Raw genomic sequence first — 18,986 nt, 5'->3', positions numbered from 1 at the left:
GGGGATCATCAACCAGGGCTCTGAGACATATTTGGCATCACCTACAGCTCACAACAAACAACAGATTATATGTGGCTCACTCCTTCCTTTCAATGATACTGTGTGACTAGACCTGTCTGCCTAGCCTATGTGTGCACCTACCAATTAGATGAACTTGCAAAAAATCCCCTCACAGTAACCTTTGGTATAGGTTGGATGTGTGCCTGTTGAAAGAATCAAGAAAACTGACTGGGTGGCACACAAACACGTGATAAACATTTCCCTATGCATTATGGATCATCTCTCATTTAAGGAAATCAGATACCTTCCTGATGATCCAACACAGTCTCTATGAACCAACTAGGGCCTTAATGGCAACATGTATGCAATGTACTACTCCCTGAACCTCAGGGAAATGGCACTCTTATAAAACACTTGCATGCTGTGGATTCTTTCCTCAGTGGTCCTGGGGATCCAGATAAGCTCCTCCACATTACAGCATAATGTCAAGGAACTGCTTTAGGATTCATGAGGCTGATGCCTACAATATCCCTAATGTGTCAGCAGTAGGTTACTGAAAGGTCTCAATAGCTAAGATGATTAAAAGCTACACATACCTTAGTATCTACAGGAATGGGCATATGAAGCATTCTCACTCTAATCCACTTGGGTGATACAGTTTGACAAGGTCCTTTACACTGTTCTTGTCCACATGGAACTGGACTACAATCTGCCGGCTACTGAGCTGGTGATATATCAGGTGCTGTCTGCACCTCCTACATTGGTGGAAATGGCTCTGATGTGTAAAATTACAGGCACTGGCATTGGTGAGGGCTTTTAAAACATGCTGCTTAGCTATAGCTGCTGGTAATCCAAGCATAATTCTTTGACATACATTGTGATTCTCAGTGTAAAAAAAAACAAGAGTATGCACCATGGTGCAGTAGATGTAGTTTACACATTTCTGAATCAATCTGCCATTTTGGCCATCATCATTTGCAAATGCCATGTGGTGAATTTGCACTGAGTTCCATATTTCCATGTTCTTATACACTTATTAACATGTCCTGCATATGACATTATTTTGACACATGCCCAAATCTATTATCTTTGTCTCTGAATCTCCTACATAAATGTATTGTTACTACTCAACCACAACATTTAGATAAAATGGGCATTCAAGGATGAAACATAAGGTATGAAATTACTTGATATTATTTTATGCTAATGTCAGAATTTTTCAAGAAATAATTGAATGTACCCATTAAATCAATCATTTGGAGGCTTGGAAATTACCGGCCCATTAGCTTGACAAGCCTTATCTGCAAAGCCATGGAGAGGATCATAATGGACCTCATAAATAAAGAAATAGGGAATTTGCAGACTTTGGATCCAACCCAGTTTGGCTTTGTCAAAGGCAGATCATGCCTTTTAAACTTGGTTGACTTTTTCGAAACAGTCACCAAAGCCATTGATGAGGGAAAGGCAGTCCATACAGCCTACCTCGATCTGGCTAAGGCCTTCGATACAATACCCCATTCGGGTATCATTGAAAAACTCATCAGCTTAAATGTCAACCCATACATCACAAGATGGGTTGCAAACTGGCTGAGTGACAGAACCCACAGGGTCAGAGCTGCTGGCGCCATGTCAGACTCAAAGCCTGTCACAAGTGGTGTCCCACAGGGCTCAGTCCTGGGCCCACTCTTGTTTGGCATCTACTTTTCCAAGTACAAGCAAACACAGGAGGGTTATGGCTGACAAAGTTTGCAGATGACTGCAAACTGGGCGCCATAGTAGAAAACACATCTGACACAGATATCCTTCAGAAGGGTCTCACAGAAACGGATAACTGGTGCCAGAGCCACGGCCTAAAGTTAAATGCCAAAAATGCATAGTCATACCCTTCGGGAAAAACAAGGTTACCCCTAGCTACCAAATAGGTGGCAATCCACTGAGCACAGAAGAAGTTATCAGGGACCTGGGGACCCAGGTTGATAGTAGTCTGTCATTCGACACCCATGTAGCTAAAGTAATTAGGAAGACCTTCTACATTGCCCACCTTATCATGAAGGGATTCTCATCTAGATCAAGGGAGGTCATAGTCTCCCTTTACTCATCACTCATCAGACCAATGATTGAGTACAATGCCCCATTCGAATGTATCTGACCCGACACTTGCAGCAGCTGGAGAGGCCACAAAAGTTCCTCACCAAAAGGATAAAGGGTCTCAAAATCTGTCCTATGCTGCCCGACTGAAAGAACTCCAGCTCTATTCAGTCGCACCGATTGCTCAGAGGTGACCTTTGCCTAACATACAAGGCCATGTCAAACCCAGATTTGATGAATATGCTTCACCTCAAAAATCTAGATCCATCAGAGCCACAAGGGCGGAGACTTAAACCTTGACACGGCTATTAATAGGACGTGCTGGAGGGATAGATTCATCACCGAAAGACTCCCTATGCTGTGGAACAAAATCCCGGTACATGTGAGGCAGAGCACCTCGCTGGCCTTGTTCAAGAGAAATCTTGACCAATGGATGGGAGATTGCAGATATACCCCAGGGATTACCTCAGTGTCACTGCTCGACAGAGGCACAGCAAAATAATGGGTATAGTTCCCCATACTAAAGGGGTGGCGTAAGCCACAAAACGATGGGCTAGGCTTGTAAATGCCCTCGGGCAGATAGCCTAGTATGAACCTATGAACCTATGAACCTATGTGCACTGGTTTCAGAGGCATAATTCAAGCATAGTGATTATGACTGTGACAGCAATCATTTCCAGACATGTAACTATAATAGCAGTGGCATACGCTATGGTTATGGTTTGGCATCATAAGCTCATAAGAGCATCTAGTAGAGAAGAATTGAGTTTGGATTATTTAGACCATAATTCTGGAGGATGATGTATTTGGATATCTTGGTTTTATATAGGATTTTAAAGGCCGAGATGGTAGTCATGGAAAACTTAATGCATTTGCTGTGTTTTTATTTCCACACAATAAAACAATGATTAAAAAGGTCAAACAGAAAAAACAATTGCTTAAAAAACACAAAAAGAAAAATCTAGCAAAGCTAGACTTTCCACTGTGTGATACCTTAAATCTCTTGTATCAGAGGCAACATGGGATATATGCAAATTACCATTTAAGGATATCAGGTGTTTCAGCTAAATGGCAATTCTGAATGTCCATGACTTTTTCTTTTACTTTTACTTTTAAGTCTATTTATGGACAATTTCAGGCCAATAAAGCCTAACCCCTCTTGCTGTGGACATGCATGTTTCTGCTTTCCTATGGCATCATCAGCACAGCATAAGAGGAATGCTTGAATTTTGGAAACACAGGGTTGTCATACCCAACTGATATCTACAAACATTAGGGTATCTACAAAATATCCCAACTAACAAACTAAAACAATGACTAAAAAGGTCACACAGAAAAACTAATTGGTTAAAAAGCACAAAAAGAAAAATCTAACAAAGCTCGACTTTCCACTGTGTGATACTTTAAGCCTCTTGTATCAGAGGCAACATAGGATATATACAAATTACCCTTTAAGGATATCAGGCATTTCAGCTAAATGGCAATTCTGAATGTCCATGACTTTTTCTTTTACTTTTAAGTCTATTTATGAACAATTTCAGGCCAATAAAGTCAAACCCCTCTTGCTGTATACATGCATGTTTCTGCCTTCTTATGGCATCATCAGCACAGCATAAAAGGAATGCTTGACTTTTGGAAACACAGGGTTGTCGTACCCAACTGATATCCACAAACATTAGGGTATCTACAAAATATCCCAACTAACAAACTAAAACAATGATTAAAAAGGTCACACAGAAAAAAACAATTGGTTAAAAAACACAAAAAGAAAAATCTAGCAAAGCTAGGCTTTCCACTGGGTGATACCTTAAACCTCTTGTATCAGAGGCAACATGGGATATATGCAAATTACCATTTAAGGATATCAGGTGTTTCAGCTAAAAGGCAATTCTGAATGTCCATGACTTTTTCTCTTACTCATACTTTTAAGTCTATTTATGGCCAATTTCAGGCCAATGAAGCCAAACCCCTCTGGCTGTGGACATGCATGGTTCTGCCTTCTTATGGCATCATCAGCACAGCATAAGAGGAATGCATATATCCCGTGTTGCCTCTGATACAAGAGATTTAAGGTATCACACAGTGGAAAGTCTAGCTTTGCTATTTTTTTCTTTTTGCATTTTCACACGATTTAAATCAAAAAGACAGAGTTTGAACTTGAAGCTGTAGGGCTAAAATTTTTAAAGATGGTGGTCTTGATCCCCTTTTAAAAATGCGCAGCATACATTCATGAGTTATAAACACTACCAGAGGAAATTTCAATTTGTAGTCTTGTTAAATGAGAGTAACTGAAAGTTTAGCATTATGTTGTAACACTTTTTTTGTAGATGTTGACCATTGGTTGTTTGCACTGTAAAATAAGACCAGTGTTAGAGAGTGATGATAGAGATACTGCTGAGATAATAACTTGAGAACATGAGTTGGGAACTGGAAAGCTAAGGGCAGGGCTGCTTACAGTAACTTGATTTATGTATTATGCAATGGCATCACCGTAACAGAATTCAATATTCAAACATGCTGGAGTAATTTGAATAATATGACAAAATGAGGGGGAAATCAATCCTTTAAGAAACTGGATTACATTCTATAAAGAATAGATATAGGCATTTTCAGAAATGTATTGATAATGCTTGATCAAAAGAACAACTCTAAATAAAAAAGGATAAACATATTTACAGATAATAGAACACAATATTATGGATATCTAATGAAGAATAAAGCATGTGTGCTGTATCTTTAAGAAGTGATTCAAGGACTGAATGTGCATATAAATAGTCAGCACGTGCTAGCTTCAGTGCCATTTTGAGTTATTATCTAAGTTAAAATTATTAAGCCTCAATCCTGATGTGTTTGCACATAGTAAAACTGCTTGAACAGAACTCACAAAGTCTGGTTTATTGTGTGCTGACTAGACAAGTGACATGGTGTCAGAACCGAGATTCCAGAGAATGATATTCAGAGCTACGAGGTGCAGAGATAACAGTGAAGGTAAATTAAGAGAAATGAGCACGAAAAAGAGACAGAAAAGAACCAAAGGTACTGAAAACTTGCACAGTTTACTTTATAAAAGAAAGATAAAACAGAGCATTACAAGGGCACAAACCACATTATTAAACAAGCGAGAGGCACAAAAGGTTTATTGATTAAACAAAATGTTTAAGAGTAAGATATTTGATAAAATGTTTGTCAGAAAAGCACATAAAGAGAAAGAAATGACCTTGGAAAAGCAAAACAAGTATGTTTAAAGCAAAACAGGCATGTTTAGAGTAAAACAAGCACAAGAAAAGTACAATGGGCATGAAAAGAGATTAAATGAGCAAAACAAATATAATAAGGGCAAAAAGAGTACATTAAGCATAAATAAAGCAGGGCAACTGCATGTTTTGTCAAAGTGCTATGTTTTGGCATAACTACTATTTCATATTGTATTCAGGGCAAAACTAGAGTTATTCAAAGTATCTCAAAGTGTGTAAAAATGCTTACAGTGTATGCTTATTACTGTGCATTTATTCTGACGAGTTTGTGTGCAAAGTGCAACTATTTTGTAAAGTGCAGTCGAAATACAGCCATTTTGAAAAGTTTCTTGTGCTGGGTGTGTCTATTCGCAAAGTGTTGCCATTACAAATTGTTTCTTGCAGTGTAAAGAGTTATTTACCAAAATACCGCCATTTTGGGGAAGTTTCAGTGTACTGTGTACTGTTTATTTGCAAATGCAGTTATTTGAAATGTTTCTTATTCTGACCTTCTTCTTCCCAGTTAATTTGCACAGTGCAGATATTTTGAGATGTTTCTTACAATGATAAGATGTGATTTCTTACAGTACAGTGATTTCTAAAGTATTATAGTGCCTGAGAGATTTATTTTACAAAGTTCAGTTATTCAGAGGCTCGTTGTGCTATTGGGCATAGTTACAGGCATTGGCATAAATTTCTGGCATATGTATATGTGTGTATGTTCATGCATATTTGCAAAACCCTTTACTGGTATGTGTTAATATGGCAGATGGATTCTGAAAGCCCTCACCACTTGTATTTAATCAGAATATTGCAGAGAGTTGAAGAATATTTGAGCAAGGGTGCAATATTTTATACAAGCAGCTTATTCTGGCAAAGATGCATGTACTAGGGCATTCATTTTGTTAAACCTAGCTGGGTCAGAGGCCATTGAAAGAGAGCAATCATTTGTGTATGCACCAGCAGTATATGAAGGAGAAGGTGAAAACCATCATATTGTTGTACAGGCTGAATCAAGGGAAGGCCCCAAGTGTCTGAAGCTCAAATTTAGGGAAATGTGTAACCCCCCGCATGCACATATTACAATAGGGAGGCATTTATTTTACACAAGAGATCAGAAACCAGAGGAAACATTTTGAGGTTACATAACTGACCTGAGGAACAAAGCTAAAATGTGTCAGTTTGGTGACTTAAAAGATGAGTTGATAAAGGAAGGCTTGTGTGTGGTATTAATAGTGCTGCTGTGAGAAAGATTTTGCTTCATGACAGTGATTTAACGTTGAGCAAAGCTATAGAGATTTGTCAAACCCATGAAGTTACAGAAAGACACACAAGTATGCTTGCAAGTGATAAGAGCATGGTTTCAGCAGGCTCCAGAGCAAATGTAGATAGCATGCAACATGCGGCAAGCAGAAGCAGGCCTAAGCACATGGCAGCCACAGCCCAGGGAAACCACATAGTTTTCCAGCATGTTCTAAGAAAGGAGCATGCTCAGTGTAGTACAAGCGTGACTCAACAAAACCCAAATCCATCTTTATTGTTAACCGTCACAATTGTGGTGCCAATTATGAGTCTAAAAGAGAGAGATGCTTAGCATTTGGTCAGCAATGCCACAAGTATAAAACATGGAATAATTTTCAAAAGTTTTGCAAATCAAGTAAACCTCACACAGTTATAAGGAAAGGTCACTCAAAAAAGTAAACCGATCAAGCAGAATTGCAGCAATCTACTTTCTATGTAGACGGTGAGTCAGTAGTTGGTGGAAAGGTTGATGCAGTGAATTTACTGACAAAAAATGAAGTATTTTGTACTGTCCAGATCAATGGTAACTCCACCGAGCTCAAAGTAGACACTGCTTCCAAGTATAATGTTAAGTCAGCAGATACTTTTGCTAAAGTGAGAGCTAATGAACAACTCAATGTGGCTAGTTGTGTGAAACTTGCTGCTTATGAAAGTGAAGAAATTAAAACCGAAGGCTCAGTAGTACTTTCATGATATTTGGTTAAGAACTGTTACAGCTTGTTATTCTATGTAGTCTGAAGACCTGTGCAGTCATTATTGGGTCTCAGAGACAGTTTGAGAATGAATCTGCTTTCTTTTACCAAAGAAGTTCATCATATAAGCACATCTCCTACTTCCAATTTTACTGAAGCCATTTTCTCAGAGTATGCTGATGTTTTCGGAGACAGGTTGGGCAAACTTCCAGTTGTGTATTTTATGAAATTAGACCCAGAGGTCAGTCCAGTGGTCAGACCAGTAAGAAAAGTTCTGATAGCTATGCAGGATAGAGTTAAAAGCTCAGTTGGATAAAATGGTGCAGCAAGGAGGTGTAATTTGTCCAGTCACAGACCCAACTGAATGGGTGTCGTCCATGGTAGCAGCCCACAAAAAAGGTTCAGATGAAATTAGAATATGTATTGACCTAAGAGATTTGAACAAAGCATTAAAGAGACCGCATCATCCAATGTGGACAGTCGAAGAGGTAGCAGCGCTAATACCAAATGCCACTGTTTTTTCTGTCTTAGATGCAAAAAGTTCATTTTGGCAAGTGATTCCTGATCGCAAATCCTCGTTACTGACTACTTTCAGTACCCCGTTTGGCAGATATAGATTCCTAAGGATGCCATTTGGAATAAATTTTGCAAGTGAAGTCTTTCAGCATGCAATGGAGCAAATTTTTTCAGGTTATTCTTGTGCCATAATAGCAGATGATTTATTGGTTGGAGGCAGTGGTGAAGCAGAGCATGACAGAAAACTTGAGAGAGTTGTAGACAGAGCACATGAAGTTAACTTAAAGCTCAGATCTCTGAAGTGCAAATTCAGACTACCAGAGGTTACATATGTAGGTCATTTATTTACTAGCACTGGTTTGCAACCAAACCCATCCAGACAAGCAGCCATTCTTGATATGCTAGCACCGGATAATGTTCAAGCTGTACAGCGTTTTCTTGGTATTGTTAACTATCTAGACAAGTTTATACCAGACTTCAGTGAGTTGACAGAACCTTTGAGAGAGCTGACACACAAAAATGTTACATGGTCTTGGTTGGAACAGCACCAGAAAACATTTGAAGACCTTAAGCAGAAAATTGCCACCTACATTAAGATACTATGAAACCAGTAACCCTTTCCTGTGATGCTTCCAAATTTGGTGCAGTTATTCTTCAAGAAGGCAGACCAGTAGCCCATGCATCAAGAACTCTTACCGAAACTGAAATGCAATATCCTCAAACCGAGAAAGAACTTTTGGCGATAGTATTTGCATGTTCAAAGTTTCATGATTATATCTATGGTCAAGCTATTCAGATTGAAACTGATCACCAACCTCTAGTTACTATTTTAAAGAAGCCTATGCATTCAGCTCCAGCAAGATTACAAAGAATGATACTCAAATTGCAAAGGTACAATTTCAAAATGGTCTATACAAAAGGCAAACTTCTTTATCTGGCTGATACCTTATCCAAATCGCTAGAAATACAATGGAACAGCTTCATGCAGAGAATTCTGACTTTAACATCATGAAAATACATAATTTTTCTACCATGAGACTTGATGAGCTGAGAGATCATACAAAGAGTGTTTCAATTTTGCAAAAAGCTCAACCACTACATTAATGTTGGCCATCAAGGTAATCTAGTGTACCACTTGAAGTGCAAAGATGTTGATGAAAGATGGCATTATTTTCAAAGGTCCTAAAATTGTTGTTCCTGCTTCTTTACAACATGAATACATCCAGCTTTTGCATCATGGTCACCCAGGTTCCACATCTACCAAAAGAAGGTGAGAGGACTAGTATTTTGGCCTTCTCTAGCAAACGACATAGGTTCATAGGTTCATAGGTAGGTACTAGGCTATTGGCCCTAGGGCCTATACAAGCCTAGCCAAAAAGGTACCCTAGCTTTTGCTACCCAAGAAAATTATTTTCCTGTGCCCCTGTCAAGCAGAACCACAGAAGTGATCCCCGGGGTGACTTTCTTATTACCCATCCAATCATCAAGATTTTTCTTGAAGAGTGTTAATGAGGAGCTCTGTTTGACATAGATAGGTAGTCTGTTCCAGAGTATGGGAAGTCTCTGGGACAGGAATCTATCCCTCCAGCATGTTCTGTTTATTGTGGTGACAAGGTTTAGGTCCCTAGAGTGTGTACTCGGAGGGATTGGGATTTCTTTAAGTGGAGCATGTCTAACAGCTCTGGGTTTGAAATAACTTTGTATGTTAGGCAGAGATCGCCTCTGAGTAGGCGATATGCGACAGAGTAAAGCTGGAGTTCTTTGAGACGGTCTTCGTAAGGCATCTGTTTGAGGCCAGCAATCCTCTTTGTGAGGTATTTTTGCAGCCTTTCCAGTTGTTGTAGATGTCTTGTGAGGTACATACCAAAAGGGGCGTTGTACTCTATAATGGGTCTAATGAGTGATGAGTAGAGGGGAACAATGATCTCTTTTTTTCTGGATAAGAAACCTTTTGTGATGAGGTGTGCCATGTAGAAGGATTTCCTGACCACTGTGGCAATGTGATTATCAAAGGAGAGACTACTGTCCACCTGTGTCCCAAGGTCTCTTATCAAACTTTCAGTGTTAAGTAGACTACCGCCTATGTGGTAGTTCATGGGTATAGAGTTTTTACCAAAGGGGATGACAATGCACTTTTTGGCATTGAGTTTGAGACCATGTCTTTGACACCAGGCATCTGTCTCAGTGAGGCCCTTTTGTAGGATGCCCACATCAATAGGAGTTTCAAATATGGCTCCTAGTTTGCAGTCATCAGCGAATTTAGTTAGCCAAAGACCTTCTGTGTTAGCTTGTACTTCAGAGAAGTAGATACCAAACAGGAGAGGACCCAGGACTGAACCATGTGGTACTCCACTTGTCACTGATCTGAAGTCTGATTTGGAGTCTGCTACTTTCACGGTGTGAGTTCTGTCAGTAAGCCAGTTGGCAACCCATCTTGTGACATAGGGATTTATACCTAGTTTAGTGAGTTTATCTGTAATTACAGAGTGGGGGATGGTGTTGAACACCTTGGCGAGATCTAGATAGGCTGTGTGAACCACCTTACCCTCATCTATGGCTTTGGTGACTACTTCAAAGAAGTCTATCAGGTTTAGGAGACATGATCTGCCTTTACGAACCCAAACTGTGTGGGGTCCAGAGTTTGGAGATCTCCAATGTCTTTATTTATGAGTTCCATGATGATACGTTCCATGGCCTTGCAGACGAGGCTCGTCAGGCTAATGGGGCAGTAGTTCCTGGGGTCTGTTGTGGCCCCCCCCACCCCTTTGTGGAGTGGGATAACTGTCACGGTGCACCATTCAATGGGCACAAAGCCTGAGGTGAGGCTATGATTGAACATGGTACTTAGGTGGGGTGCCAGTTCATTCTGTAGTTCATGTAGAAGGCAGCCTGGGATGTTGTCAGGTCCCATGGATGCTGTGTTCTTGGCTTTGGAGAGTGAGGCTTTTACCTGTGCAGCTGTGATTACAGGAACTTTGCATTCTCCCGGTATAAAGATGGGCCCTTTAGGGGGTGAGAGGGGGGTAAAGTTAGCACTGAACCTATCTGCCAGGATGTTGGCAATATCAGTTGGTTCTGTATATTTAGTGTCATTGTGCTGTAACTCAGAGCAGATCTGAGTGTTGCCATTGAGATTTTTGACATAACTATAGAATGCTTTGTGGTTGTCTTTAGAATCAGTGGCAATTTTGTTTTCATAACTAGCTTTAGAGGATTTTATGAGGGATCTCAGCTTCTTACTGAGGCTGACCAGGGAGTTCCTCCAATCGTGGGATTTTACTCTTTTTTGCAACAGTTTCTTTCTTCTGTTGTAGAGTTTGTTTATGGCAGAAGACCACCAGATTGGCTTCCTTTTCTTGGAGGATAGCATCTTGATTCTGTTAGAGATAGCACGATCCATGCACTCGTGTAAGTGCTTATAAAGTGCATTTGTGTAGAATTCAGCAGTTGTACCTCTATTGTCCATCTGCATGGGTGTCGTGAAGTTTGCCACTTCTGTCTTAAGAAGCATGAAGTTGGCTTTGGAGAAATTTTTTACGGTTGTTTTCCTAATGGGGGGTGGGAGTGGGATGTGGATGTCTAGGGTGATTAGCTTGTGGCCGGATCTGACCAACAAGGAGCTGAACTCTGGTGTGGAACACCAGTCACCCATGTTGGTGATGACCAGGTCTAGGATATTGCTGCCCCTGGTGGGGGTGTGGATAAGTTGATCCAAGGCGTTGGAATTGATGATTTCCAGAAAATGTTGATCAAAAGAGTTGGTACATGAGTAGTTTTCCCAGTTAATGGTAGGGTAGTTTAAATTACCCATTATTAGAGTGTTGGGTTGTACCTTAATATTTTCCAGTGTATCAAGAAAAGAGGAGTGGGAATCCTGGGGCATGGTGGGGGGTCTGTAGCAAGCTACAATCTGGATTGCGGTTTTGCCCAGAGTTAGTTGAACTTGGATAATCTCGGATGCATTATGCTGAGCAACTAGCTTGAAGGTGTGGATATCCTTAATGAATATGGACACGCCTCCACCTTTAGTGTTTCGGTCCAGGTTTGATGGCCGAAAGGTGTGGTATGAATTATAGCCTGGTAATGCAGGGGTGCTCTCTGGAGCTTTGAACCAGGTCTCTGTCACTGCACATATGTCAATGTTCTCCATTTTAAGGAGTGCCTCGAGTGAGTGCATTTTGAGGTTTAGACTTCTAGCATTGAGTAGCATTACCCTAAGATTTTGCTTGCTTGTACCTGTTACGGTGGTGAATTTCTCATTTGAACCTTGCCTAAAATAGGCACTATAGGGGTGGCAAGAGCCTTTGCTAGTATCCAGAATCCCAAGGGCGACAGGTGCAGGCCATCTCTGGCAAAGCAGCGTGGTCTGTCGATCATGTCATCCCAGGCAGACAGATACTGGATTCCCTTAGAATGACACCAGAAGCTTAGCCAATTGTTAAAGTCAATCATTTTGTCCTTGTACTGTGGTGTTATTCTGGGTGATGGCAGGATGCTATTCAGGGCTAGGGTCATAGAGGCCTGGGCTACAAGATCGGAGAGCTCCTCCATGTCTCTTTTCATGTAGTCCAGGCAGGTACGTCTCAGGTCATTCACACCAATATGGACAATGATAGAGTCATATTTGTACTTGTTGTGGAGTGACCTGAGTGTGTGCGTTATGTGGCAGATCCTGGCACCTGACAGGCAGCTGACAGTAACTTTTTCCTTGTTTAGCCTGGTGAGTGGAACATCAGTGTGCCTGACTATAGAGTCACCTATGACTAGAGTGTTGGGTACGTTATGCCTTATGGGCTGTAGGTGAGTGGCACACAGAGTATGTGGGATATGTGTCATTTGGGTTGTGTTGGGGGTGGAGGTTGCTTGCATTTCTGCTTTGGAGGTCTCTGTTGTTTGGGCAGATTTGTACTGAGAGCCTCCGTGAATGTAGGTGTGTGTTTTGTGTTTCTGTGTGTGTGTTTTGGTGGTGTAGGTTTTGAGGGACTATGTGATGAGTGTGGTGCGGTGCAAGTGTTTACCTTCTCCTCTTGACTGTCTAGGCCAGTCTTTGGTGAAGAGAGCTTTGCTTCCAGTTTGGCTATATAAGTGCATCTCTCACAGGTTGTAGTGTTGGGTGGTAGGAGGAGAGGGTTGCCTGTGTACATGAGGCAATTGCTGCATTGTCCCAAGATGCCCAGATTCATCAGGTAGACAAGAGAAAGAACCGGGAGCTGACCTTTAGACATGCCTGAATAGGTGCTTATTTATTAAGTACTAAAAACTGTTTTCCTTTAGACAAGTGCAGAAAGTTGAGTGCTGTAGTAATTTGTAACTTATTTAATGCTTACAATGAGTTCTGAACAAGTGCTGAGATCAAAGAAACAGATGAGTGCTAAAACTAACAATTGATAAAGTACTTTCTTCTTGTTCAATATGCAGTAGTACTAAACCGCATTTGCAAAAAGAACCACTTCAGCTAAGTCAAGTTCCTGAACTACCTTGGTCAACAGTAGCCACTGATATATTCGAGTGGAACAGTCAGCATTACTTGGTATTGGTAGGCTCTTATTCAAACTGGTTTGAGATTGATTTACTACCTAACTTAACATCCACTGCTGTTATTGCTAAGTTAAAATGTCATTTCCCAGTCCATGGTAGTCCACACAGTTATTTCTGACAATGGTACTCAATTTACTAGTCAGTTGTTTCAGAAATTTGCAAAAGAATGGGACTTTGTACATGTTACTAGTAGTCCAGAATATCCACAGTCAAATGGTCTAGCTGAACGTGCAGTGCAGAGTGCAAAGCAGTTACTTGAGAGGTCAAAGCATGACAATACCAATGTCTTTGAATTTACTTAATCTGAGAAACATACCCCGTGACGATATACTTGGGACACCTGCTCAGAGACTTTTATTTAGGCAAACCAGAACAACATTGCCTATCAGTTCCAGTTTGTTGAGGCCTAAAGCTAAGAAAAACAAGACAATTAGAGCTCAACTATTCAAAAAGTATTCTTTCCAGGAGTCCAGCTATAATAAATCGAGCAGATTTCTTTATTCATTGGCTCATTGGAGAGAAAGTGAGGATACAAACGGTGAAAGGTTTCAACCGGATTGATCACATAACCGGTATATGTACTGAGCCAAGATCCTACTTCATAGAATCTGAGGGTGTGGAGTACAGGAGAAATCACAGAATCTTCTTCCTGTATCAGAATCGATATTGCAGCATTGTTCCTGTGATACAGAATCTAGATCTCAGAGCAATCCTGACAATGTTCCTGTTGCAGAATGTGTCTTAACTTCTGCTTCTATTCGTGATGATGTTCCTGTTGTCCCAAAAGTTGAACATTCAGCAGAGACAGTCCCAGTTGCTAAACCTGATTCTAATTCCTATGTCACACGATTTGGTCGTATTTCCAGACCTAGTCTGAAATACACACCAACTTGGACATAATTGTCTATATGTATTTAGTTGTGTAAAATTGCATGACAAAGAATTATTTATATTTATTGCGTGTCAATTAATGTCATCAACATTGCATGACTTATTTCTCAAAGAGGGAGGATGTAGAATAGAGCATGTGTGCTGTATGTTTAAGAAGCGTTTCAAGGACTGAATGTGCATATAAATAGTCAGCACGTGCTAGCTTCAGTGCCATTTTGAGAACGCAGCCAGAGAATGAGCATGTATGAGTGTGACAGCTAGTTTGTTTATAAGTTAATCTAAGTTAAAGTTATTAAGCCTCAATCCTGATGTGTTTGTACATAATAAAGCTGCTTGAACAGAACCCATGAAGTCTTGACTATTGTATCCTGACTAAACGAGCAACACCTAGGTACTAAGCAATGGCTGGTAAAAAGTATAAACTTAATACCACTTCCATAGAGACAGCTGTCTTATTGGATGCCAGCTGAAGGGTGGCTCTTCCTACTGAGATGTAATGGAAACAGAACCAAGATGCTATCCAAAAGAAGGAAGCCAATCTGGTGGTCCCCTGCCATAAACAAACTCTACAACAGAAGGAAGAAACTGTTGCAAAAGAGAGTAAAATCCCATGAGTGGAGGAGCTGCCTGGTCAGCCTCAGTAAGAAGCTGAGATCACTTATAAGACCCTTCAAAGCTAGGTTTGAAAACAAAATCGCCATTGATTCTAAGGGCAACCACAAAGCATTCTATAGCTATGTCAAGAATCTCAATGGCAACACCCAGATCTGCTCTGAGTTACAGCACAACGGCACGAAAATTACAGAACCAACTGATATTGCCAACATCCTGGCAGATAGGTTCAGTGCTAACTTTATCCCCCCTCTCACTCCCTAAATGGCCCATATATATACAGGAAGAATGCAGAGTCCCTGTAATCACATCTATGCAGGTAAAAGCTGCACTCTCTAAAACCAAAAACACAGCATCCATGGGACTGGACAACATCCCAGGCTGCATTTTACATGAACTTCAGAATGAACTGGTTCCCCACCTAAGCACCATGTTCAGTCATAGTCTCACGTCAGGCTTTGTGCTCACCGAATGGTGCACAGCAACAGTTATTCCACTTCATAAAGGGGGAGCCACTACTGATCCTGGGAACTATCACCCTATTAGCCTGACAAGCCTGGTCTGCAAGGCCATGGAACGTATTATCATCATGGAACTCATAATTAAAGACATTGGTAAGCTCCAAACTCTGGACACCACCCAGTTCGGGTTTGTGAAAGGCAGATCATGCCTTCTGAACTTGATCTATTTCTTTGAGGCAGTCACCAAAGCCGTAGACGAGGGTAAGGTGGTTCACACAGCCTATCTTGTCCTCACCAAGGCTTTTGACACCATTCCCCATTCTGGAATTATAGCTAAACTCACTAAACTAGGTATAAATCCCTACGTCACAAGATGGGTTGCCAACTGGCTCACTGACAGAACCCACACTGTAAAAGTTGCAGACTCCAAATCTGACTTCAAACCAGTGACAAGTGGATTACCACAGGGTTCAGTCCTGGGACCTCTCCTGTTTGGTACCTACTTCTCTGAATTACAGGCTAACACAGAAGTCCTCTGGCTAATGAAATTCGCAGATGACTGCAAACTAGGAGCAATAGTTGAGTCCCCAAATGATGTGGACATCCTACAGAAGGGCCTCACTGATACAGATGCCTGGTGTCAGAGGCATGGCCTCAAGCTCAATGCCAAAAAGTGCATTGTCATCCCCTTTGGTAAAAACTCTGTACCCATAAACTGCCACATAAACATCTGTCTACTTAATGCCAAATGTGTGATAACAGACCTTGGGACCCAGGTGGACAGTAGTCTCTCCTTTGATAATCACATCATCACAGTAGTCAGGTAATCCTTCTATGTTGCACATCTCATCACAAAAGGGTTCTCATCCAGGAAAAAATAGGTCATTGTTCCCCTCTACTCGGCACGCATTAGACCCATTATAGAGTACAATGCCCCTTTTGGAATGTACCTCACAAGACATGTGCAGCAGCTGGAAAGGCCACAGAAGTACCTCACAAAGAGGATTACTGGCCTCAAACAGATGCCCTACACTGACCATCTCAAAAACTCCAGCTTTACTCTATAGCATATCAACTACTCCATGGAGATCTCTGCCTAACATATAAAGGTATGTTAAACTCAGAGCTGTTGGACATGCTACACCTAATGAAATCCCAATCCCTCTGAGCTACACGCTGTAGGGACCTAAACCTTGTCACCACAATAAACAGGACATGCTGGAGGGATAGATTCCTGTCCCAGAGACTTCATATACTCTGGAACAATCTACCCATCTGTGTCAAGCAAAGTTCCTCATTAACACTCTTCAAGAAAAATCTTGATGAGTGGATGGGAAATAGGAAATACACCCCGGGGATCACTTCTGTGGCTCTGCTCGACAGGGGCACAGGAAATTAACTTTCTTGGGTGGTGTAAGCCAGGGAACCTTGTTGGCTAGGCTTACTAAGGTCCTTGGGCCGATAGCCTAGTACCTACCTATGAACCTATGAATCCTCAGGAGAAGCAGAGGCAATGGGAAGGGATGGCATATAACATGAACGTCAGTGGTCAACATTGCTGCATTGTTAGCACACAGCACAAAAAGGTCACAGACATGCATGACAAAGCAAAGAGGAGGGCAGGTTTCCTATAATCCACGTTAGAATAAGTTGGCACCCCCAGCTGTGAGATGCAACTTAATCTAGATGTAAAACTGCTGCTGGTGTATGTGCCACAGGTGTCACTGGGTGGAATCCTTGGTGTTCCTGAAGAAGGAGCCTGTAGTGCTAGAAAAAAGTGTCACTAACATCTGTAGGCAGCACTGAAATTGTTGTTATCTCTCTCATGTCCTGTGTATACTACAGAAGTTTGACAATTACTGTGTGTTTCCTTGGCAGGAGTGATGAACATGGGGCCTTCCTTTGCATCTGGCATATGAAGCACCTGATTCATCTGTAAAGCTCAGTTCATTTTTTACATATGTTTTGGTTTCAGGTGAATATTAATGAGCACTGAGGTATGTGTTTTGTTTTTTTACAGGGGATGGTTAAACTTTCCCTGACTCTTTTTATTGCTTTCATGATGTAGGGTGGCACATCAGGGACAGGGCACATCTGTAGTGTGGATGGCCATGCCTCATTAGCACAGGTGCCTTTTTTATGGGATATGGTTCAAATGTCCCTCACTCTCTGCTCTGTTTTCATGATGTAGGGTGGTATCACCCATAGGGATACTGGGAGATTCACTATATCTACCAATAATGCTGCAGCCATACCAATGGCAAGATATGTTGTGGTCTGTACATGGTGCTGCTTATAATGACAGTACAAATGGTAGGCATGTGGAATGCATTGTGGCAGTGGCTGTAGAGCACTCACTACTATGTGTCTTTTGCCTTCCCCACAGCATGGAGATGGAGTACCAGTGGGAGGCAACCTCACATTTAGGTCACAGTAAGAGCACCTCATCTGACACGGCTCCTGTGAGTAGTATGGTGCTTGTATCAGATGGGGATAGTGGGTGAATGAGGTGTTAGGGCTGCACCCCAAGCAACTACAGCAGGTTATGCACTGGCCGAAGAATGTCAGTGTAGGGCTTCTAGGTTGTCACAGGCCAGGTCTGAGAATGTTGCTGCTTTAGTATTCTGGGATACACAATTACTGCAACTCAGCCTGCAGACACAGTCCCACATGACATCACATACTCATGCTGTGGATCTTACTTTACAACTGACATCCTATGCTGTACTTGTGTGGTCAAACCAGAGATATTTTGATCTCCTAAAGGCACTGATGCACTATGCTTATGGCATAGACAAGCCCTGACAAGAAATATGTTACTCCAGCAAGTTAGTCTATGCTGTGGTTCAGATGTTATCCACCATTGCCCAGAGACAGCTGTCTCAGAGAGGTGCTTCCTGAGATAGACTGCAAATGCATCCTTCTGGTGTGACTACAATATTCCATTCATTAACACTGTCTGCTACACCTTCATTGTATTCACACATAAGGGTAAACTCTGTGGGTACACCCTCACCACAAGTAGCATGACATGTGGCTGTGTACACACCTGTGTCAGAGCACATCTGTAGTGTGGGTGACCATCCTCATTAGCACAGGTGCAAACCAATGGAGAACATGGAGGTGAAAGGTAAGTTACAATGCAGGCTGGATAAGCTACACCACTGTGGCTGGGATAGAGATACCAAGATTGCCATGACCCATGGGCAAATATGAGGTCCTGATCTGTACATATCCATTTGCCCTGCCTCTGCCATATGTCTTTTCCTTGGGAAGTGATGACAGCTATGCTCTGATACATGCTGTCATTTATGTATTATATGATGCAAAGAGTATTATCTTATAGTACTGCATTAATACTGTTACAGGAGTATAATGTACACCTTCATTACTTCTGTGTTGTACACTGTTCCATTACATAATTTGTTATCATTATTAGTATGGCAGTATTTCCTTTCAATTTTACATTCATCCAAAGCAGAACTGTAGCTAGGTCAGCTAGCAATCCAGTTCCCCAAACTGGGGCACCCCTCAACTTAAAGTTAATAAGCAAAAAAAGGGTCTTCTCAGAATTAAGGACAAAAAAAAAGCTCTTCTGTACTCCCATAACTTAGCAAGTTACTTGCTACAAATGTAACAAGCAGCTTGCAACA

The sequence above is a fragment of the Protopterus annectens genome, chromosome 6.part0 (assembly GCF_019279795.1).
Source record: "Protopterus annectens isolate FY-2018-M chromosome 6.part0, PAN1.0, whole genome shotgun sequence".
Lineage (NCBI taxonomy): Eukaryota > Metazoa > Chordata > Ceratodontiformes > Protopteridae > Protopterus > Protopterus annectens.
The sequence above is the reverse complement of the archived record's forward strand: the minus strand, read 5'-3'. Positions refer to the sequence as shown.